Source organism: Phyllobates terribilis, unplaced genomic scaffold, assembly GCF_046119375.1.
Source record: "Phyllobates terribilis strain yellow unplaced genomic scaffold, ASM4611937v1 Scaffold_1__5_contigs__length_1240528914, whole genome shotgun sequence".
Taxonomy (NCBI): Eukaryota; Metazoa; Chordata; class Amphibia; order Anura; family Dendrobatidae; genus Phyllobates; species Phyllobates terribilis.
This window is the reverse complement of record NW_027362761.1, coordinates 1,110,188,282-1,110,208,630: the sequence shown is the minus strand read 5'-3', so window position 1 is coordinate 1,110,208,630 and position 20,349 is coordinate 1,110,188,282.

Here is a 20,349-nt window from a genome sequence, read left to right as displayed (position 1 = left end):
CCTCAGGCAAGCAGGCAGGTAGTTGATGTGCGCTCCCAGGTGAGCGGGCAAGCTGGTCCTTAGACAGACTGACAGGAGTAGTAAGGCAGACCGTCGGACCTCAGGCTAGCAGGCAGGTAGCAGAATATCAGGCAGGAATAAGACTGCAAGCTGGCAGTAATCTGGCAGTTATCTGGCAGGTAACTGGCAATGGGACCTGAGGGCTGAAGCAGAGTAGTGAACAGTGCAACAACATTGCTCGGGCACCTCCATTTTGGAGGTGGTGCCTTATATATGGTGAAGTCCTCCGGCCATTGGCCGGGGACTCCTTAGGACGGCGCGCGCGGCCCCTTTAAGAGGGAGGGAGAGCGCGCGCGCGCGCCCTAAGCACAGTGGCCGGGAAGGAGCGCGCGCTGCCAGCAGAGCGGGAGGAGGACGCCGGGCACGGAGCAGAGAGGTGAGGGGAACAGCGTCACTGCATAGCAGAGGGCAGGGACGCCGGCGCTACAGTACCCCCCCCTTTAGGCCCCCCCTTTTTTAGGCCAGACAGAAATTTAGCAAGGATGAGCGGGGCATGGATGTTCTCCCGGGGCTCCCACGTTCTCTCCTCAGGACAAAACTCCTTCCAATCTACTAGAAAAAAGGTCTTTCCTCTTACCCTTTTGGTGGCAAGAATGTTCTCTACCTCAAACTCGTCCTCAGCAGAAACCGGAGCAGGAGGCGTACCTGTATACTTGGAAAAAGAGTTAAGTACCACAGGTTTGAGGAGAGATACATGGAAGGAGTTAGGGATCCGTAAGTTGGCCAGGAGTTTCAATTTATAGGCCACCGGGTTGATCTGACTGATGACCTCCAGAGGACCGATGAACCGAGGCCCTAACTTGTAAGAAGGTATCTTGAGTCGGACATATTTAGATGAGAGCCAGACTTTATCTCCAGGACGAAATTGTGGAGGATCCAGGCGTTTTTTGTCAGCGTGTCTTTTCATCCGTTCGGACGACTGAAGGAGTGCGGATCGGGTACTCTCCCAAATGGAGGAAAATTTGCTAACGAGAGATTCCGCAGCCGGGTTGTCCACAGAGGTGGAGACAGGAAAAGGAATCCGAGGATGCTGACCGAAGACTACAAAAAACGGGGATTTGGAGGAGGATTCGCTCTCGTGATTGTTATAAGAGAACTCGGCCTATGGTAGGAGATCCACCCAGTCTGAATGATGGGCATTAACGAAGTGCTGGAGGTAACTGGTCAGGTTCTGATTGATCCGCTCCACTTGACCATTGGACTGTGGGTGGTAAGCGGAAGAGAAGTCCAGGGTGACGTCTAGCAGTTTACAAGTGGCTCTCCAGAAGCGTGAGGTGAACTGTACCCCACGATCCAACACGATGTGTAGGGGCAGGCCATGAAGATGAAAGATGTGAGGAATAAAGTCTTTAGCTAGCTCGGGTGCAGACGGGAGGCCTGGCAGAGGAACGAAATGAGCCATCTTGGAGAAGCGGTCAGCGACCACCCAAATGACCGTACAACCGGCAGAGACTGGGAGGTCAGTTATAAAGTCCATTGCTATATGCTGCCAGGGGGCAGCAGGTACAGAAAGCGGAAGGAGGCGACCGGCTGGCAGATGTCTCGGAACCTTGTTGCGGGCGCAGGACACACAGGCAGAAACAAAGTCTATTACGTCCTTGTGCAGGGTAGGCCACCAGTAGTGCCGGGTAATAAGCTGGAGGGTCTTTTTCTGACCGGCGTGGCCAGCCAGTTTAGACGAGTGACCCCAATGAAGGATCTTCTCCCGATCAGGTACTGATACGAACGTCTTTCCGGGAGGGAGACGATTTAGACTCACGGGAGCCACCTGCATTACTCTGGCGGGATCGATGATGTGTTTCGGATCTTCCTCGAGATCAGACACCAGAAAGGATCGAGACAAGGCGTCCGCCTTGACGTTTTTGTCAGCCGGGCGAAAATGAAGAACAAAATCAAAGCGAGCAAAAAACAAGGACCACCGGGCTTGGCGCGGGTTAAGTCTCTGGGCATCCTGGAGGTAAGCCAAGTTCTTGTGGTCAGTGTAAATTATTACCGGTTGAAGAGCCCCCTCGAGCAGGTAACGCCACTCCTCCAATGCCAGTTTGATGGTCAATAACTCTCGGTCTCCTATGGAATAATTGCGCTCTGAGGAGGAGAAGAGTTTAGAGAGGAAGCCGCAAGTTACCATCCTCCCGGAAGATGATTTTTGAGTAAGTACCGCTCCGGCTCCAGAGGAGGAGGCGTCAACTTCCAGGAAGAACTGCTTGTTGCCGTCCGGGCGATGCAGCACCGGGGCGGAAGAGAAGGCCTGTTTTAAGGAAAGAAAGGCCTCCTCTGCTTCGGGCGGCCACTCTTTGGGATTAGTACCCTTACGGGTGAGCGCGGAAATTGGGGCAGTCCGGGAAGAGAAGTGCGGTATGAAGAGGCGGTAGTAGTTGGCGAAGCCCAGGAACCGCTGAATGGATTTCAACCCCTCCGGTCGAGGCCATTTCTCGATGGCAGACAGTTTCTTTGGATCCATTCGTAGGCCGGTCTGAGAAATAATGTAGCCCAAAAACGGAAGCGAGGTCTGCTCAAAGAGGCACTTCTCGTATTTAGCGAAGAGGTGATTCTGCCTGAGCCTGAGCAGGACCTGACGAACGTCCCTCCGGTGAGTCTGGAGATCCGGAGAGCAGACCAAGATGTCGTCCAGGTACACCACTACGCAGGAGTAGAGAAGGTCCCGGAAGATGTCATTGACCAACTCTTGAAAGACGGCAGGAGCGTTACAGAGACCAAAGGGCATTACCAGATATTCATAGTGGCCGTCCCGGGTGTTGAATGCCGTCTTCCATTCATCCCACTGACGGATACGAACCAGGTTGTACGCCCCACGGAGGTCCAGTTTGGTGAAGATTCTAGCCCCCCTCAGACGATCAAATAACTCCGGAATGAGCGGAAGGGGGTACTTATTCTTCACCGTGATCTGGTTAAGGCCTCTATAGTCTATACAGGGACGGAGAGAGCCGTCCTTCTTTTTGACGAAAAAGAAGCCTGCTCCCGCCGGGGAGGTAGATTTCCGGATGAATCCCCTGGCCAGATTCTCCTCAATATATTCGGACATCGACCGAGTCTCAGCAGCGGATAATGGATAAATACGCCCACGGGGAGGAGTAGTACCAGGTAACAGGTCGATAGGGCAGTCGTATGGTCTATGAGGGGGTAGTGTCTCTGCCTCCTTTTTATTAAAGACATCAGCATAAGACCAATAAGGAATCGGAAGTCCAGGTAGATTAGCTGGGGTAGGAGAAGGACGGACGGGATGGACGGGAACCAGACAGGTCTTATGGCAGTCCTGTCCCCAGCGAAGGACTTCTCCGGTCTGCCAGTCAAGCACGGGTGCATGTCTCTGGAGCCAAGGTAGACCTAGCAAGAGGGCGTGAGAGAGTCCAGGCAGAACATGAAAGGAGATACTCTCAGAATGCAGCATTCCCACCTGCAGAGTAATGGTTTCGGTGATGAGTTGGATGGGGCGTGGTAAGAGACCCCCATCCACGGCAGCAACAGACAAGGGTACAGCCAGAGGTTTGGTGGGGATGCGGTATTTCTCTACCAGGGACTGTGAAATAAGATTCCCGGCTGCTTCAGAGTCAAGTTGGGCTAGTTCGAAATAACGGTTCTCCCCGCAGACGATTGAGACTGACAGCAGCAGAGATGGAGAGGATTTATTCTTGTCTAGGTCGACCTCTCTGAGCGAACCTAGACACAGGCGTTTCCCGACCTCTCCGGGCAGGCACGGATCCGGTGCTCCTTACTGCCACAGTAGAAGCAGCTCCCCTCGGCACGGCGTAAGTCCTGATGGGTTTTGACCATCTTGGTCTGGTCGACCTGCATAGGCTCAGGAGAGTGTACCTGGGGAGAGACGGATTTCTGAAAAGTAGGAGCTAGACGTGGAAACCTCCTCTCACGGGTGACCTCTTTGGCACGCTCCTGGAACCGTAGGTCAATCCGGGTGGCAAGAGTTATTAGGTCATCGAGAGTGGTAGGAATGTCCCGACCGGCAAGTTCATCTTTAATACGGCCGGACAGACCCTCCCAGAAGACGGATACCAGAGCGTCGTTATCCCAGGCCAGCTCCGAGGCAAGGGTACGGAACCGTATGGCATATTGGCCCACGGTGAGACTTCCCTGACGGAGGCGTAGCAGTGATGATGCGGATGAGGTCTTCCGTCCGGGTTCGTCGAAGACTTTCCGGAAAGCCATGGGAAAGGCAGGCAAGTCAGACACCAGGGGGTCTCCTCTCTCCCATAGAGGATTTAGCCAGGCCAGGGCCTCCCCGGTGAGATGGGACATGATGAAGGCAATTTTGGCCCGGTCGGAGTTAAACTGGTGGGACAGGAGTTCAAAGTGCAGGGTGCACTGATTTATGAAGCCCCGAGCCTGGGCGGAGTCGCCTCCGAAGCGAGGAGGTGCAGAAAGCCGGGGTCCGGGGTAGGATACCATGGTATTAGTGGACAGCGGAGCTGCCGGATTGCGAGTCATGGCACTGGCGGAGGTTGCTGGCGGAGCAGTCAGAGTGTCCAGGCGAGAATTGACATTCCGCAGGTGACCCAGGATGGACTCCTGTTGGGACCTCTGACGGGACAGTTCATGACACAGGTCCGAGAGCGAGGGAGCCTGGGTGCCACCGGGTTCCATGGCCCGAGCAAACTGTAACGGGTCTGGGAGGCGGAACCTCTGAGCTACTATACAAGGGGGCGGTCCTTGTAAGGGAGCGGGTGGCGACCAGGCAGGCAGTCACAGCAGGTGACCGGGACAGTCTCTAGAAGAACGGGCAGGAGGTCACGTCAAGTGACCGGGGCAGTCTCTGGATTAACGGGCAGATGGTCACGGCAAGTGACCGGGGCAGTCTCTGTTTGAACGGGCAGATGGTCACGGCAAGTGACCGGGGCAGTCTCTGGGTGAACGGGCAGATGGTCACGGCAAGTGACCGGGGCAGTCTCTGGGTAAAGGGTTGGTACGACCTGTGGCGGCTGAAGGTAGACGTGAGCTCCCAGGTGAGCAGGCGAGAGTCTCTGGATAAACGGGTGGTCACAGCATGTGACGGCGGAGCCTCCAGGAAGACCAACAGACAGGCGGCAGATGAGCGCTCCCAGGTGAGCGGGCAGAAGTCTCTGGACAGGCGGGTGGTCACAGCACGTGATGGCAGAGCCTCCAGGTAGGCTAGCAGACAGGCAGCAGATGAGCGCTCCCAGGTGAGCGGGCAGGAGTCACTGGACAGGCAGGTGGTCACAGCACGTGACGGCAGAGCCTCCAGGTAGGCTAGCAGGCAGGTAGCAGATGTGCGCTCCCAGGTGAGCGGGCAAGCTGGTCCATAGACAGACTGACAAGAGTTGGAAGGCAGACCGTCGGACCTCAGGCAAGCAGGCAGGTAGTTGATGTGCCCTCCCAGGTGAGCGGGCAAGCTGGTCCTTAGACAGACTGACAGGAGTAGTAAGGCAGACCGTCGGACCTCAGGCTAGCAGGCAGGTAGCAGAATATCAGGCAGGAATAAGACAGCAAGCTGGCAGGAATCTGGCAGGTATCTGGCAGGTAACTGGCAACGGGACCTGAGGGCTGAAGCAGAGTAGTGAACAGTGCAACAACATTGCTCGGGCACCTCCATTTTGGAGGAGGTGCCTTATATATGGTGAAGTCCTCCGGCCATTGGCCGGGGACTCCTTAGGACGGCGCGCGCGGCCCCTTTAAGAGGGAGGGAGAGCGCGCGCGCGCCCTAAGTACATTGGCCGGGGAGGAGCGCGCGCTGCCAGCAGAGCGGGAGGAGGACGCCGGGCACGGAGCAGAGAGGTGAGGGGAACAGCGTCCCTGCCTAGCAGAGGGCAGGGACGCCGGCGCTACACTTACCACACTAATCATGAATCCCACGTTGACATTCATCCGCTTGTACCATCCCACGTTAGCAGCCATGATCCTGAGAGACGGGAATATTATGGGATTCTCGTCTTCCTGGATTATGGGATGCTCATGGGATGGATGGATGGAACGCCCAATTGTGACTTCACTTCCTATTTTCTGCGGTTTTGAGGTACAAGACCGCAGCAAATGCGCTTCACTTCCGCAATTATTTTTACATATTTGCGGATTTGAAGCGGCCCAATGCAAGTCAATGGCGGCGATTACGCCGCGCTTCCGCAAAATTAAATGACATGCTGCGGATTTTTCCGTGGAGCATAAACGCAGCGGAAAAAAACACAGCCTGGGCATTGACAGTGCGGCTTCTCATTGAGGACCATGGGGGGTGGATTACCAAGCGTTTTTGGAGCGTTTATGCTGCGGAAATTCCGCAGCATAAACGCTTGTAAAACGCTACGTGGGCACACAGCCTAAATGTCACTATAAAGTGCAAATGCAAATTTAGGATATAAATAATTTAAAGTGACTCAGTGCTTAAACAAATATCAGGTCTCTTGCCAAACAAAATGCAAATACGAATTTATTCAGGTCAAGGTGTCTTTAGTGCTTAGGCAAATATTGATTGTATGGCCAGACAACAAAATAGATGAGTAGTCATATCAAAGTGCCATGGTGTTAGTGTCCACTTAATCAAATCTCAATAGAGATATACATGGTCATAGCATGAATTTGTCTATACATATAAAGTGCAATGCACATAAAGTAACAAAGTAGAGCAATAGCTTATAACCATGGATATTGCATCACAAACATCACATGAAATACCTGGATTCATGCTGCAAACACCAGGTGTAAAGAAAATCCACACTCCAACGCACGTTTCACAAGTATTCTTCCTCAGGGAGTGATGTAAGGTTCTGGTGTGTGTAGTCCCTTATATACCTTACAAGGATCATGTGACCCTTTGCCACAGATGCTTCCTATCGGGCGCATGATTACATCCTGCCGCAATGGCCGCGCATCCATCACGGGCCCAGCCGCGACGTCACAGAGAGGCGCAATCGCGCCGCCCATGACACCACGTGCCGGGCACGCGACAGTACGTGCGAGCATGGCGGAAGGAGGACATGCGCACGCATCCTGGAGCCATATTGCTGAAGGGCAAAATAAGAGGGCAAGCCCACATAACAATAGAACAGGACATATACGTATTCAGAAAAAAAAAAAGCGCCTTCTATATTTTTCTATTTTTCTCCCCTTTTCTTTCTCTCTCCCAGTTGACAACCAGTAGCCAAAATTCAAGGCCCATTGTTAATGCATTCATAAACAATAAAAATGCAAATATCACCAAAATGTCCCATCCAAGGATATGCGTACAATACAGCACATCCACAATAATGATATAGAGCCCGGTCAAGCAAGGCATAGCCAGGTTATCCTAGTGTTCATGGAGGCAATGGATATCCAATAGGTGGTATTTTCAATGTACTATCATCAAATAACAATCAATAATACAAGGATATAGATACAGTTGGGAAGCCATTAAAAAGATATGGCCACAAGTCCAAACCACACTACTGGAGAAAAGAGACATGCATTAGACACACACACGAACAATTATCAATAAACCAGTTAAAAATACATATGTATATTGAAATACTAAGGACAATGCAAGAATATATATTTAAGCAAACACACATACAGTACAGACCAAAAGTTTGGACACACCTTCTCATTTAAAGATTTTTCTGTATTTTCATGACTTTGAAAATTGTACATTTACACTGGAGGCATCAAAACTATGAATTAACACATGTGGAATTATATACTTAACAAAAAAGTGTGAAACAACTGAAAATATGTCTTATATTCTTGGTTCTTTAAAGTATCCACCTTTTGCTTTGATGACTGCTTTGCACACTCTTGGCATTCTCTTGATGAGCTTCAAGAGGTAGTCACCGGAAATGGTTTTCACTTCACAGGTGTGCCCTGTCAGGTTTAACAAGTGGGATTTCTTGCCTTATAAATGGGGTTGGGACCATCAGTTGTGTTGTGCAGAAGTCTGGTGGATACACAGCTGATAGTCCTACTGAATAGACTTTTAGAATTTGTATTATGGCAAGAAAAAAGCAGCTAAGTAGAGAAAAACGAGTGGCCATCATTACTTTAAGAAATTAATGTCGGTCAGTCCAAAAAATTGGGCAAACTTTGAAAGTGTCCCCAAGTGCAGTTGCAAAAACCATCAAGCACTACAAAGAAACTGGCTCACATGAGGACTGCCCCAGGAAAGGAAGACCAAGAGTCACCTCTGCTTCTGAGGATAAGTTTATCCTTGTCACCAGCCTCAGAAATCGCAGGTTAACAGCAGCTCAGATTAGAGACCAGGTTAATGCCACACAGAGTTCTAGCAGCAGACACATCTCTTCAACAACTGTTAAGAGGAGACTTTGTGCAGCAGGCCTTCATGGTAAAATAGCTGCTAGGAAACCACTGCTAAGGACAGGCAACAAGCAGAAGAGACTTGTTTGGGCTAAAGAATACAAGGAATGGACATTAGACCAGTGGAAATCTGTGCTTTGGTCTGATGAGTCCAAATTTGAGATCCTTGTTTCCAACCACCGTGTCTTTGTGCGACGCAGAAAAGGTGAACGGATGGACTCTACATGCCTGGTTCCCACCGTGAAGCATGGAGGAGGAGGTGTGATGGTGTGGGGGTGCTTTGCTGGTGACACTGTTGGGGATTTATTCAAAATTGAAGGCATACTGAACTAGCATGGCAACCACAGCATCTTGCAGCGGCATGCTATTCCATCCGGTTTGCGTTTAATTGGACCATCATTTATTTTTCAACAGGACAATGACCCCAAACACACCTCCAGGCTGTGTAAGGGCTATTTGACCAAGAAGGAGAGTGCTACACCAGATTACGTGGCCTCCACAGTCATCAGACCTGAACCCAATCGAGATGGTTTGGGGTGAGCTGGACCGCAGAGTGAAGGCAAAAGGGCCAACAAGTGCTAAGCATCTTTGGGAACTCCTTCAAGATTGTTGGAAGACCATTTCCGGTGACTACCTCTTGAAGCTCATCAAGAGAATGCCAAGAGTGTGCAAAGCAGTCATCAAAGCAAAAGGTGGGTGCTTTGAAGAACCTAGAATATAAGACATATTTTCAGTTGTTTCACACTTTTTTGTTAACTATATAATTCCACATGTGTTAATTCATAGTTTTAATGCCTTCAGTGTGAATGTACAATTTTCATAGTCATGAAAATACAGAAAAATCTTTAAATGAGAAGGTGTATCCAAACTTTTGGTCTGTACTGTATGTATATACACATAAAATTACATATATACATACAACATATATTAAAAATTATTTTTATAAAAAAAGGGGTTCAGAGAGGCAGCAGCACAGGGACCAACCAATCCCTTATAAATAGCTAGAAAAGCCCCATTGATCATTAAGGCCTGTGGCTTCATAGTTCTGAGTGTCGTTATCCAACGACACTCCCTCTGTGCCAATTTGTTCATAAGATGTCCACCACGGACACCCATATGGACGACATCAATGCCCCGGACCAGCATTTCTATAGTCCCCAGTGGGTGATGGCTACGATAATGGGCAGGTATTGTTTTCAATTTAGTGTTGTCCTCCCTATGGGTGCCATCCTGGCCCAATAGTCTCGCCAATTTAATATCCATTATGTGTTCCTGTATCCGGACACGTAATTGTCTAGAGGTGAGTCCAATATAGACTAGGCCACAGGGACATGTGAAGTGGTAAATAGCAGCTGTAGTTTTGCAATTTATAGAGTGAACAATCTTGAATGTTCGGGTACCAACAGAATTTGAAAATTCATCAGTTTTGACCATAAAACCACAAATACTACAATCCCCACATGGTTGAGAGCCCCACCTAGGTCCCTTGGATCCAAAAATAAATTTAGATACTGGGGATAAGTAATGGCTGTGTGTTTTGGTCTGGCCAATTGTTTTACTCCTTCTCGCTGTAATCAAGGGTCTATCCTCAATCAATTTTGAGAGCTCAGGATCCTGTTTTAAAATAAGCCAAAAATGATTGAGTATAGCGGTCATGTCCCCCAACCTACTATGATGCTTGGTTATGATCCTCAATTTAGAATCCTCCTTACGTGTGGGCTTTCTATGGATAAGAGCATTCCGATTCATACCCTTGGCCTGTTGGTACCCACGATCAATAACACCCATATCATAGCCCCGATGTAAAAATCTAGAAGTTAAAATTCTGGCTTGAACTTCAAATTCACCATCTGAGTCACAAATGCGGGCTCTTATAAATTGTCCCTTGGGGATAGCTCTAATAGTATGCAAAGGATGTGCCGAACTAGCATGCTATATTGAATTAGTACTCGTGTCCTTCCGATGAATGCTACTGTGGATAGTTCCACATTGGTCAATAGTAATTAGTAGATCCAAAAAATCAATCCTATCCCTAGTGATATTAAAGGCAAGTTTAACATTCCAATCATTGGTGTTAAGATGTTTATGAAACTGATCCAACTCAATCCTCTCATCCTGCCAAATAAAGAGGACGTCATCTATAAAGCGCATCCAACTGATGACAGATGGGCCAGATACTTTATTTTGATAGGGCAACATATGGTTCTGTTCCCACAAGCCCATAAAGAGATTGGCATATGAGGGGGAACAAGTCGCCCCCATTGCCACTCTTCGACGCTGAAGATAATAATGATCCTTAAAGGTAAAGTAGTTCCGAATCAACACGAATTCCAGTAATTCCAAGATTAGTTCTTGGAGTCTGGCATCCATACCTCAGTTAAAAAGAATTTAACTGCCGCCAGACCATGATGATGATTTATACAGGTGTAAAGAGATTCAACATCTCCACTGACCAAGTACATGTCCTGTTCAAATGTAATTCCCTGTAATCGCTGTAAGACATCCCATGAGTCTTTAATATATGATGGCAATTCAAAGACACATGGTTTTAAGTAAAAATCCAGAAATCTGCAGGTTGCCTCACATAAGCCACCACAACCAGAAACTATGGGCCTCCCGTGCGGATTGTATAGGTTCTTATGAATCTTGGGCAAAAAATATATCGTTGGCACAACAGGATGTAGTGTACGCAAACCCTCCCATATAGTTTTTGTAATACACCCCCGATCCAGGGCCACATCCAATAGTGAGAAAAGTTGCTTTTGAAAAGTGATGGTAGGGTCAGAGTCTAACCTCTGATAGCATGCCATATCATTTAACTGCTTAAAAGCTTCCTTCTCATAGTCTTCCACAGGCCACACAACGACGTTACCGCCTTTATCAGCGGGTTTAATCACCATTTGCTTCATCGTAGATAATTCGAATAAGGCTCGTCGTTGCGGGCCCGTGAGATTATCAAATGTTTTTTTAATAGAAAGCTGATATAATTCATTTACCACCATTCTGACCAAAATCTCCAATGAGGAGTTTAGTGTCAGGGGAGAAAAGCTTGTCGACTTATTTTTAATAAAGTCAGGAAACTTACTACCCGATGGTTCAACTTACTCAAGTAGCAATTCCTCTAATATCCGGAGCGCTTCCAGTTCTGTCTCTGTTGAAAAAGGAGTATCCATAAATTTTTTGTTATGAAATTTCTTTAAAAGAAGTTTACGTGCAAACAAGAATACATCCTTAATGGCGGAAAAGGTATCGAAGGCTACCGTGGAGCAAAAAGATAGTCCCAAGGATAAAACAGACATTTGTTCAGGGGATAATTTTATATCGGATAAATAAATTACCTTAAGATCATCATTCTGCTTAAAATCCTGATCCCTGCTATTCTCTGCATTACCACCCTCTGAAGAGAAGATGCCCTCCATCCATGGTCATGGCAATAGAATGTGTGGGAGAGGTGAGTGCATTGCCGGCACTCTGCTTTTACCTCTCCCATGGATTCTATCACCATGATCATGGATCCACAACATTTTCAGAGGAAGGGCAATAGACGCTACAGGGAAGTGAGTACAGGCCCAGCCAACTGTGACATCCTGTTTGAGACTACTCTCAAGCCAAATGTCACATGAAGTAAAGTATAAAATACACATTTAGCGATTAGATAGATAAGGAAGAGTGTAGAGTATGTTATAATAAAGCTAATTACAAGAGATGTTAATGTATAAGGATAAATATTTATAAAGGATATTTTAGGTACCGGACAAACCCTTTAAAGCTGCTAACACTAGACAATCCCTTTGCTTGCCAGTTCATGTACCGATTGTCTTCAAACAGCTTGCATGAAACAGATACATCATTACAATTGGAATCTACTTGATCTTGAAAGAGTCTGAATATTTCCTTTGTTCCTCATTCCTAGTCATACAAGAGACTCAATATGGAGCAAATTAACTTGAGCCAAAGTCTATGAGCAAGAAGAATAAAATGGACTCAAACATACATTTATAGAAATAAAGTAGTCCTGGATATTAAAAGCAGAGTATTTTATGAGGATAATTAGAGATTTGTCCACAAATAACCTGCATATTCAGAGCATATAGCACCAAAAGACATTAAAAAAAGTTTGGTTCGGGTACCAGAACTCGAACCTGAACCTGGACCCCATTTAAATTAATGGGGGCCCTGGACATCCGGTGTTTCCCATGCTGTCATCTGTGTGATAGCGCTGGAAACACCTGATCTGATCGGCGGTAAGTTTGTTACCGCTGGTCAGGGCACTGCGGTTCCCCTGCTGTCACACAGATGACAGCATGTGAGCCAGCAGCTGGGACCGGTGATAAAAAGGTTAATGCCACTCACAGGTGATGGCTGATGAGTATACTACTCTCCTCATCCTACACCAGGTCTCACCGATAGCAACTAGAGCAAGCATATGCTGATGAGAGTATTTACCAGCTGGCAACTGTGAAATAAATAAATAAAATTTAAAAAATGGCTGGAGGTCCCCTCTATTCTTGCAAGCAATAACAGGTAAAGATGACAGCTGCTGGCTGCAGCCTTCAGCTGTCAGCTTTATCTTGGCTGGTTATCAAAAATAGAGGGGTCCCAGCGTCGTTTTTATTTAATTAATTAAATAAATAATTTAAGAAATTAGTTCTGGGGTAGCTATGGACTGTTATTTTTAGGCAGGGGAGGGCCAATATTTATAGCCCCTACCCAGTCTGAGAATACTAGCCCCCAGCTGTCTGCTTTAGTTGTCAAAAATGGGGGGGACCACACACGGCTTTTTTATTATTTATTTAAATAATTTAAAAAAACGGCATGGGACCACTCTTTTTTTGATAACCAGCAAAGATAAATCTGACAGCTGGAGGCTGCAGCCCACAGCTGTCAGCTTTACCTGTGCTGCTTATCAAGAATAGGGGAGACCCCACGTCTTTTTGTTTTTTTATTTTTTTTTATACTTATTGCAACAGAGCTTACTGTGCATTAATTTTTTAATAAATAATTGAGAAAAAATGTCATGGGTACCCCTTAATTTTCCTAACCAGCTGAGGGAAAGCCAACAGGTGGGGGCGTGTGTTATTATTCAAGGAAGGGGCCAATATCCATGAAGGTTCCCAGGCTATTAATATCAGCTCACATCTGCCTGCGTAGCCTTTACCGGTTAGTAAAGTAGGGACCCCCCAAAAAAATATGTGGGGTCCCCCCTAATATTACTAACCAGCTAAGGCTAAACAGACAGCTGCAGGCTGATATTAATAGCTTAGGAAGGGGCCATGAATATTGGCCCCCTCCAAAACTAAAAACAACAGCACTCAGCCACCCCAGAAAAAGCTCATCCATTAGATGTGCCAAATCTGGTTCTTGACCTTGGCTCTTTACACTTGTCCTGGTGCAATGGTAAGTAGGGTAATCATTTTGGGGTTCATGTCAGCTGTATTAGTGTCTGCTGACACCAAGGCCATAGGTTAGTAATGGAGAGACATCTGTAAGACACCCCTATTACTAACTCAATAGTGAAAATGAAATAAAGGCAAGCACAGAAAAAAATCCTTTAACTGAAATAAACACACAGAAAAACTCCTTTATTTGAAGCAAACACTCCCCACCCTCTTTTACTTATTTATTACTTTAAAATTAAAAATAATAAAACACCATATTCCTCATCTGTCCACTGATAATCCATATGTCCCACGACATGCTTCAACTCAGCTACATATGGATGCATTGCTGAGCCGTACATAGTAGAAACTAGGAGCAAAAAAAGTGCAACTGGGGTTTTATTTGAAAATAACAAATATACAAATAAAGATAATGTTAACCTGATAGGGTTGAGTGACAGGCAACCATGAATACATATGAAAACAGATCCTGCAGATCCATGGGTCTTCCAACCAGGAAAAATAAAAAAAGGAGACAAATTTGGTTTGTCCGGTAGGTAATGAAGATCCAAATGGAAGCATAAAAAAGTTTTTTGTTTCAGGTTCTTTAGTCAATGCTTTTCAAAGTCAGTACAGATTTCTTTCTCAGGACACAAACCGGTTTGTGTCCTAAGGAAAAAGTCTGGAATGACTTTGAAATGCATTGACTAAAGGACCTGACATAAAAAATTGCCTACCACCAGCGTGGATTAATCACATTTTACTCCTTTTTTTTGTACATCCAAGAGACACTGAGCTGAGTGTGAGAACTCAGATTCAGTGTCGAGCGGTGACATCAATAAATTGAGCACATTTCATAGCCGATGAACTCTGGTCACCTCACTGACATCAGCGACCATGAGAAAGTACTCACGTTGACGTAAGGCGACCGGAGTTCATCAGCAATGTTGATCCGCTCGGTACTGAAGCTGAGTTCTCATGCTCAGCTTAGAGTCTCCTGGATGCATGGCTGAGCGGTCGCATCATAAGACTACACAGCAATGCATGCAGATGTAGCAGAGTTGGAACATGTCGTGGGACATATGGATTATCGGTGGAAAGGTGAGGAATAAGATCTTTTATTATTATTAATTTTACAGTAATAAATGGGTAAAAGAGGGTGGGGAGTGTTTATTTCAAATGAAGGTTTGGCTGTGTGTTTTGTTCAATTAAAGAAATGCGAATATGCCAGTGATCTTAAGTGCTAGGGTGATGGATGGGGATAAAATCACCTGATGAAGACGGCCTGTGTGCTGTCAAAATGCGTTGTGGATTATACAAGGATTTCTAATAAAAGGTCTCAATTGACCATTTACCCCTGTCTTATTCAGCGTTTTTTTTATCCCCATCCATCACCCTAGCGCTTAAGATCACTGGCATATTCGCATTTCTTTCTACTGTTTGTCCCTTTGGGACGGCTGGTGGAGCTGCTTTGGGTTTTGTTTAATATCACTTACTATTTTGGAGGAGCTAAGTGACATTTCCATTCACTGCTGTTGCAAAGACCTGCCTGCACGTAGTCTAGGACTTGCATCACATGATAACTCACGTGACAAACCAGGAAGTGTTTGGGTAGTGGCACTTCAACCGGCTGGGCTCCTTTGCATCTCCAGCCAGACAACATGGCATCCAGGCTTTCACCGCAGTTGTGCAAGGGTGCGCAACCATCGGGGGGAGTGGCCTTTTGGCCCCCAATTACTTTTCATTTAATCTGAGGTGTCCTGACATTGCGCTCCTGTCTCTTTTTGCCTTTCTTATTCAATTAAAGGACTTTTTTGTGTGTGAGTGTCTTAAACTTAAGGGGTTAGTAATGGGGGCGTCTGATAGATACCTCTCCATTACTAACCCCTGGGCTTGATGTCAGTTGACATTACAAAGCTGACATCAATCCCACTTGTCACGGCACCAGGGGCAAGCGGGAAGAGCCTGTCAAAGTGCCAGAATTGGCCCCTCTAATAGAGGCGCCTTTTCTGAGGCGGCTCCAGGCTGCTATTTTTAGGCTTGGGAGGGCCAATATCCATGGCCCCTTCCCAATCTAAGACTCCAGCTCCCATCTGTCTGCTTTACCTTGGCTGGTCATCAAAAATGGTGAGGACTCCATGCTGTTTTTTTTAAATATTTCTTTCAATAATTAAAAAAAACTGCATGGGATTCCTCTATTTTTGATAACCAGAAAAGATAAAGCTGACAGCTAGGGGCTGCAGCCCGCAGCTGTCAGCTTTAGCTGCGCTTGTTACCAATAACAGATGAGACCTCATGTTTTTCTTTTTTTTTTTAAACAGTGTGCCAAACAATCACAGGCATGCCAATACTTGATATGGATGTGATTGAGGTGGAAGTGCCCATACCAGAAAGCTTGTTGATTGGCTACACTGCAGCCTTTCACCAACTTTGTTCAGGCTGCCGAACCTGAACAGTAAAGCCCCCGTCACACTAAGCGAGATATCTAGCGAGATCGCTGCTGAGTCAGAAGTTTTGTGACGCAAGAGAGACCTCAGCAGTGATCTCGCTACGTTTGACACGTAGCAGCGACCAGGCCCCTGCTGTTAGATCGCTGGTCATGTCGAAATGACCTGAACCATTGTTTGATCATTGAGGTCCCGCTGGGTAGCATGCATCGGTGTGTTTGACACCTTACCAAAGACCTCGTTGGTGACTCAGAACTGAGAAGTCATCCGTCATCGAGGTCTGAATCGTCAGAGTAGCTGCTATGTGACAGGGTCCCAACGACCACCGACATCGTTATACAGGTCGCTACTGGTCGCCGTATTGTTACTACGTCGTTGGGAAGGTCTGACTGTTTGACATCTCACCAGCGACCACATAGCGACGTAGCAACGATTAGTGTTGAGCCACCCCCGTAGTGTTCGAGTTCGGTTCGGTTCGTTGAACACCCATGTGTTCGTCGAACTGTTCGTCGAACACCTTCGAACACCGTTAAAACCAATGACAGGCAAACAAAAACACATAGAAACACATAGAAAACACCGTCAAAGGTGTCCAAAAGCTGACAAACTGCTCAGAAGACACAACTAACACAAGGAAAAGTGCCAAGTACATATAGTCATGCGAAAAGAAAAGAGGTGGAGAAGTAAAAAGAGGGGGAGACACAGATATAGGCATGCCATGCCCTTCTAAAAGCAAAGAAGTGCGAAGCAGACACGGCAAGTCCGTTCCTGCTCGTACCACCTCCGTGTCGCCGGGTTTGTGCCAGAGCCGCAGTGGACCCTGATGGCAAGCCCCCCTCTCCCAATACTGGTGCCTGTCCGCTGGTGGGTCGAGCGAGCCCCCCTGTGGTGGAGGCAGCTCTAAGCTTTTTAATTTAAATTGTCTCTCTAATTTGAATGAATACACTTTAAATCCTTTTACAAGGATCTATTGGAGGGCAAGTCTCATGCCAGCAGCCGCGTAATTCCAGCTCCAGTAGCGTCCACTAAAGCTGCTGCAGTTAAAAAGCTTTTATAAGGATCGAGCTCGGCGGTCCACCGCAAGGCGTCCTACCGCCAGTCCCAGCCCCTATGCCTTGGGGTGCCTCCTGATGCTCTTCACTGAGTATCCCGGGGTCCCGAAGCATTTCCTTTAAAAAAATTAAATGTCCAAACTACAGGTGGTGTAGCTTGCTTAACAGCTGGGATAATCCACTGACTAGCAGACACTGCTACTAGGCACAAAGTATTTCATGGGCTAGATGCAGTTAAAAATTTGTAATTAGATACTCTCGTTGGATGCTGAGAAAGCATTCCATAGAGTCTCCTGGCACGCCATATATTATTCTCTTAAAAAGGATGGGGTAGGGGTCTAGGGGACCCTTTTCTAGCCAAAATCACGGCCCTGTATCGCAATACGTCACCTAGGCTGAAGATAAATGGAACTGTAGCACCCCGAGGGCTCGGTTGCTACACAGGTATTGCACCTCACCCAGAGGTGTGATATCTCACTCTCAGGTAAGGATGGAGTGTGGATCAGGACCCCGATACCTGCATGCATTACACAACATTGCCGTGGGGCAGGGCGACCAATATGCCCCTGAGATGGGCACGACAGTCCCTGTCCCTGGCTGGAGATGGGGGAGGGAACACCGAGGAAGGGGAACCCTGTAGTGCAGGAGCAGGGAGGAAGCAGTTCCAGGGTGCATTGAGAAGGGAGTATAAAAGGTGGGCACCATCTTAGTTCAGTGCAGAGAAGTCTGAGCAGAAGTGACAGGGAGCAGGGGCTCTGCATGAGCTCTGCTCCAGAGGCGGGCCTAGTAACAGAGGCCCAGGCCTGGAAGGAAGGAAGAGGAGCGGAGAAGGATCCAGGAACGAGGAATGAAGGGATCCCAGGGGTGCGGACGGGCGAGTCGCCACCGCACGCCCGAATCCACCTGCGTGGAGGGGTCAGGCCAAAGGGGGAGACCGGTCCCCGAAACTAGTGGAGGCGGGAAACGACCCTCAGCTAGAAACCGGAGGCTGTGACATTTTATGTGGCGCAGCCCCTCGCTACACCCGCTAGGAAGGCACCACATAGGGTCAGGGAAACTGGCGCCAAGTTTACCAAGAGGAGGCCCGAGGCAGCCGGACAGAAGCGTTGGTAAGAAAGGCCAGACAAAGGACACACAAAGGGGGTCCTGTGAAGTGCTCCAAAGTTATCTGGGAGTTGTCTGAGCCCCTCATCTGGTGAGCACAGTACGACGTGGGCAGCAGTTACCTGCAGAAGTGGTCTGGATAATAAGAACTGTGAGTAAATGCCCTGGACTGCATCACTGACTCCGTGTCGTTACTGCTGCTGCCCTGCACCATCACCCACATCCTCCGCATACACTGCCCAGAGGCTATACTCCTCCCGTGGGGAGTTATACTACGCTCTGCTGCACCCACAACACCAGCCTCAGCGGTCTGCCCTGCAGCGGCGGTTCACTCTGACCGCAATCCACGGGTGGCGTAGTCGGACATTTAAACATCAAAACCACATAAATAGTTCCGCCACTGGTTTGACTGCCCTGAGCCACAGAACCGGGTCGCCGCTACGGAGACTACAACCACCAGCATCCACCAAAAAGGGTCCGGCTCCGGGTGTCCCAAGGCCCAGGGGACGCATCAGAACATTTTCATTACCTTTCATAATCACCAATGGGACAAGGCAGGGATGTCCTCTGTCCCCTCTCTTATACATCCTAGTGACGGAGCACCTGCTCTCATCAATTCGCCATAACCCCAATATTAGGTGGATTGAGGTGGGAGGCACCGAGTACAAGTGCTCTGCATTTGCTGATGATGTCCTAGTATATATCACTCAATCACATATATCCATCCCTGATGTTATGGCTGAAATAGATCACTTTGTTACATGGTCAAATTTTAAAATCAATGCAGCGAAGTCTGAGGCCCTCGATGTCTCCCTCCCCAAATCCATACAGGATTCCATCCTGTCCAACTTTCCCTTTGCCTGGCCCTCACAGGGTATCAAATACTTAGGAATTCCTATTCATAGAGACCTCTCCCATCTATGTTATCTTAATTTTGGGCCCTTTATTGAACAACTCCATACAGACCACGGTTGGCAAGTTAGAACTGTAAGATTCACTACGTGAACCACAGGTGTTTTGTGGAAAAGCACATGTACTCTGTGTTCCAAATTATTATGCAAAAAGTGTTTAGGAGTGATAAGGGAAGAATTTGTTTGTTTGTCAGTTAAACTCATTGATGGTGATGTGTGTCAGTGCTCTTTATATCACTGTAAGCAATTGCAGACACCTGTGCTAATTAGTTTGGCAGGTGTGTCCAATGAAAGACAAGACTACTTAAGAAAGCTGTCCCACATTATTAAGCAGCCTACATTTTCTGCCAAAATGGGAAAGAAAAATGATGTGTCGGCTGCTGAGAAGCAACAAATTGTGGAGTGTTTTGGTCAATGCATGACTACAATCAACATTGTGCGATGATCAGGATGAAGTGTCTTGGCAATCAAGAAGTATGAAGCTGATTCACAGTACACACGTGTGCGTTCTGATAAGGGCAAATTGAGGACTCTTTCCTACAGGCAATTACGTCAGGTTAAAAGAGCAGCGGCAAAAAAGCCTTCTCATAGCAGCAGACAAGTTTTTGAAGCTGCTGGTGCCTCCAACGTCCCCCGAACAACAAGATGCAGGGTCCTTCAGAGGCTGTGACCTCCTCTATCCACTGCACACAAGCAGAAACAGCTCCAGTGGGCCAACCAATAAATGAAGACTGACTTCAAAACTGTTTTGTTCACGGATGAGTGCCGTGCAACGCTCGATGGTCCAGATGGATGGAGTGGAAGATGGCTGGTTGATGGACACCCCACGCAAACCCGGCTACAGTGCCAACAAGGAGGAGGTGGAGTAATGTTTTGGGCTGGAATCATGGGGAGAGAGATTGTCGGCCCCTTTAGGATCCCAGAAGGGGTAAAGATGAACTCCATAATGGATGTGGAGTTTCTCAAACAGCACTTCCTGCCATGGATCAAGAAGAAGAACCGTGTATTCCACAGCAAGATCATTTTCATGAATGATAATACACCGTTTTATGCTGCACATAGCACATCTGCATCTCTGGCTGATATGGGCATAAAAGGGGACAAACCTATGGTGTGACCCCCATGC